Genomic DNA, 4,955 nt, shown 5'->3' on the forward strand with positions numbered 1-4,955 from the left:
ACAAGTGGCGGAATTAAAGAGCAGGGTAGTTTACAATATCATGTCATATCTGTGGGGAGGGTGGCCAAGCGAGAGGTATACAGAAAAGACAGCTACTGCTCGTAGGTACTTAACATGCATGAATGAGTGACTTTGTGAACGAGTGAGTGAATGTGTGAACTAACAGAATTAATGAGTGGCTTTCATATCCTTGAATGATGGATGGTGAGGAGTTGTGCAGGGGGCTGGAGAAGGGGTTACGCTCTTGGTTCCTGAACCCAACCCTTGAGGGCCCTGGGCAATGTGCTCATTTGTTCAGAAATGTCAGAATGAGCATGTGGTTTTGGGGGAAAGGGCCATCTTGAAAGCAGCTGCGAAGGCTTCGGCTGCCAGGAGTAGGAACAGGAAGCAGGCAAGTCCTTTGGGTGGCTTGTCTCCATCCACAGCAAGTTCATGCCATAAGCTGTTTCCAGTGTACTTCGCGGACAGGGTCAAAGCTGACAGCCTGCTCAAATGAGTCGCTAGCAAAAGAGCCTTGCAGGCAGTTGTTTTCCACAAGGAAGGTAGAAAGTGTGTAGTTTCAAAGAAAAAAGGGAAGAAAAGTAGAGTGTTTTTGGCTAAGATAATGTGGTATGTGGATCTTTCCTAGTGAGAATACCTAATAATATTTAGAATGATGACATCTTAGTTTTATTGAAAAGAGGCTTTAATTGGAACTGGGTCTCAGAGGGAAACCACAGCTTCCGGGGAACCCAGGGCATTCTGGGGAAAGAAGCTTTTAATACTTGATCTGAGAGCTCAGTCAGTAGCAGTGGTGAAGGGCTCTGGGCTTGAAGCACCCACTCTGGGGGTAGGAAGGCACTGCCCAGGCCTCTGGACCTAAAGGGAACTTTTCTTAGAGAAGAGAGGCCTCTGTGTTCTACTGATCAGGATCTAGGATATTGCTGAGAGAGGGGTCTTTTAGGGCCTTCTGGGCTGGTTCCTGGTGATAAGTAGGTCTTCTCTTGCTGGGCTGGGCTGGGCTAGGGTGTGCTTAGCTGAAGGATACATCTGCATTCTGCGATTATTTTAAATCAAAGTGATGCTTTGACCTGTGAGGCTGTACCACAGTTTACTGTGGACTAAGGGGCAGAGGCACCCCCAGCAGGCTGACACTCATGTTTCCAGGTCCTACCTGTCAGGCCTAATGGACAGTTTCTTGGGAGATCTGACTGTGCAAGGAAAATCTGCACAGACACCTCAGTAACAGATGCCATTTCTTTGCTGGAAACCTGTCATTTTTCTTCATTCTCTTAACTTTTGGAAGTTCTAGGAGAGAGGAGGAGGCATGAGTCCCTGATCTGAGGAGCCAAAATGAGCCTAGTGCGGGTGTTTATTTTCCTTAGTTCACTTTCAGCCCATGTGGAGGCTTGGGCAGTTTTTCTGCATGCTAGACTCATTCAGTTAACAAATACTTGCAGTTTTTATGACCCTTAAACAGTCTTGAGAACTTTGACCTCCAGCCTTTAAAATTTAAGATTTCTCCTTCAAGGCACAGCTTTGTGGCCTTCGACCAGCACTGCCAGCCAGATGAAACCTACATTTGGTGAACTTGGTTTTCAGCAAAAAGCAAGTCTTGGGCATTGAATCCTAGAGCTGAAGGAATCCTAGAGCTAAGGGATCAGGTGATGTCTCCCTTTATGGACCAAGAATCTAAGGTCAGGAGAAGGAAAGCACTGAGTGTGTGCAGGCTAGAGCCGGGAGCTTCGGCTCCCTGTCAGCATGCTAATGGTGGAGCCGAGGAGGCTCAGCCACTCCCCTCCAAACATTCGGCCTGTGCAGAAATGGGCCAGTGTGTCCCTGCAAAACAGGCCTCAGAGCAGCACCACTTCCAGCAGTATCCACCTCCCAGAGAGCAATCTGGGGCCCCTGACTTAAGAGTTTGTGCCCCTAGTCTCTGCTGGCACTGAGGTGCCTGTGCAGACCAGCAAGCATGATGTAGTGACTTGGGTCAGCGTCCAGCCAGGGGACATTATCCCGTCTCAGTGCTGAGGTTCTGCACCCTCCCCTAGCTTTCCCTCTATGGGGCCACTGGCTGCCTTGGCCAAAACAGAGTGACAAGAGTTAGCATTTGGGAGCTGGGGAAAGGCTGTAGTCTATTGTGATAGAGGCTGTGAGGTCATAGATAACTCTATACCATGTCCAGGTGCCTCTGGAACATGGCCAGGCTCCCATGTCCCCGGCTCACCTTTCTCTGAACATGCCTTGGGTTTCTGGCTCTGCCTTTGCTGAGCTGTGTCTGCTGATAGGAACACCCTCCCCACCACTGGAACCTATGGAAGCTGGAGTCAGCCTTCTAGGTGTGGCTCAAAGACTCTGTTCTTTGTCAAATGTTCCTAGATCCCCCCATATAGAGCCTTTCCAGTACCCAGGCCTTGTGCGTTCTGCCAGGTACTTGGCTTTTCCATCCCTCCACAGATGTGAAGACACCTTTAGCTACCCCCTCGCTTGTCGGTTTATGTTACCTTCCAGGGTGCACATTTAGACATAATCTCATCACAGTGTCACAAAGAGGGTACTGGTCCTGTTTTACAGATAAAGAAACTGAAGCTCAAAGAGGTCACAACTTGTCAGAAGTTATGGACAGTAGAGGTGGGAAAGCTCCCAAGAGCTGCCCCCGACCCCAGCGACCCCAGCGGCATGTCTTCTGACTAGAGTGAGTCCCTTGGGGTAGGTCGTGGCCCAGCCTATGCCAGTACCCAGTAAATGTTTTTTAAATGAATGAGTCAGTGGATTAATTAAGCATGCAGTGCCTCTTGTTCTATGCAAATCTGAGAGACCTTGAAAGTTGCTTTTAGATTAAGCAGGGCACTGTTATCTCAAGTGTCTGCTGATGGTGAACAGTGACTGTCAGAGTGGGGAGCCATGGGTCTCCGTCAGTGCCCAGCTTCTGGGAGCATCTCAGATGGCCTTTGGCTCAAGGACCCAAAGCTCCCCTAGAGCGGGCAGGGCTGAATTAGGGCCCTAGGAACGATGGGACACAGCTGTCAGCCCAGCTTTAGCTCTGTGATCACTACAGTGTTGGTATGTGGGGTTTACTAGGCATTGAAGGGTTAGCCAGGGAACTTAACCCTCATTTATAAAAGAGCTTCCATAGGAAAAGAGGCCTCAAGGGAATGCAGGATACCCCATTCCATCTGAACTTGCAGTGACCTCTGCTTTACAAATACAATCTCATACCCCTTACAAGAACCTTAGGAGCAAGATTCTCTAGCTGTCCCAATACACAGAAAGAAAGCTAAGGTTTGGAGAGGGCTGATCTGCCCTTTGTCAGGAGAGCCAGAAACCAGGATCCTGTTGTTCCACAAATTTAACCACTAACTCAGACAACAGGGCCTGGTGGAAACTGGGACTTAGAGATGGTAAGAGCAAAGCTGTGAGGCTTAAGTGGCTCTGTTTTAAACAAACATTTAACCCACTAGAAGCCTGAGATTTGCTTTCGACATTTTCAGTAGTGGGAGAAGAATTAAGTCCCTGCAAGGCCTCCCTCCAGAGCCCCGAGCATGGTGGGTGAACTGTAAAATCACACAGAGGAAGCTGGTCTCACAGGCTAGTTAGTGATGGGCCCTCCTATTCCACAGCAGGTGACGGCCTGAGGGGCTGGCTCTCCTCACACAGGGATGAGGGATTATGCCAGAACTGGGCCCAGTTCTGTTACTGGTTACCCATTTCCAGGCTAAGCACTGGCCCAACCAGGGGCCCAGGGGTAGCAACTGAGGCCTTCAGCCATACCTGGAGGGTTTGGGGTTCGGTGGGGTTCTGCTTATCTGCCTAGAGAAATTTCAGTGCTTCCTGGTCTTCACCTGGATATCGTTTCTGCCCTGGTTCATGCTGGGGGTAGATTGGGTTGTGGGGGGCGGGGAGGGGCTGGTGTCTAACTCTCATTTCATTCTCAAAGTAACTTGTGAGACCTCAACAGCCTATCTCATCCCTTATTTCTCGGATCTGCTTGCCTTTCCTCCTCCCTGCTCCAGCCACACCAACCTCCTCGCTATTGCCCTAACATAAGAGCCATGCTCCTAGTCTGGGGCCTTTGCACTGGCTGTTTCCTCTTCCCAGAGTATTTTCCTCCCAGATGCTGCTCAGTCCCCTCACTTCATGTCTCACTTCATGAGACTTAACACTGGTCAACCCCTTTGAAGTAGCTTCCCGGTTACCCAGTACTTACTATCTTCTTATATAAAAATTACAGCCAGTCATCAAAAGCGTTAGGATGCCATAGGAAATTAACTTTTGTTTATATCAATTAGCCTATGGCAAAGTTGGTTTCATTATACCTCCATTCTCTGTAGTTCCAAGAATCAATGCAGTTAAGACTTACTGTACTTGCTGTCTCTTCCCCTACTAGAATGTCAGCACCATGAGAATAGAACTTGTCTCTTTTCCCTTGCTATTCCACCAATATTTGGGCAACGAATTAAGGAACCAGTGAGTAGGAATCAAGCTCCCCTTTCACAAAAAAGAAAACACCTGGCCTCAGGTAGGTAAGGAGCTTTGGTCACAGCTGGTGATGGGTGGAGCCAGAGTGTGAGCACTGGCCACCACTCATTAGTGCTTCCGGCCTTCCCCACTTAGCCAAAGTTGCCCCCAGGTACCTGAGAGCAGGAGGCTGCTGGGTGGCTCAGAGCCTTTACTTGGTGGCTAAAGGCGGGACATAAGGGACGAAAGCCCTGAAATTGAAGACAAGGCGTGTGCTGACGTTCAGCAAATTCAGCAGGTAAAAAATCTAACACTGCATCAGCTTATAATGGTTTTTTTTATCAAAAGACCTAACCAGGGTCACTGCTTTTGCTCTGGGTTTTTGAACTATTTTCCTTCACGAGAACAAAAAAATAATAACTATGCAGTTTATGTAAGAGTCACACCAATACGTGCATTTTCTAGAATCGCGTGTACAAACTCCTAGGAATGCACCTGCCCGCGGAAAAGTGAGAGGA

This window comes from Pteropus alecto, unplaced genomic scaffold, assembly GCF_000325575.1.
Source record: "Pteropus alecto unplaced genomic scaffold, ASM32557v1 scaffold86, whole genome shotgun sequence".
NCBI classification, from domain to species: domain Eukaryota; kingdom Metazoa; phylum Chordata; class Mammalia; order Chiroptera; family Pteropodidae; genus Pteropus; species Pteropus alecto.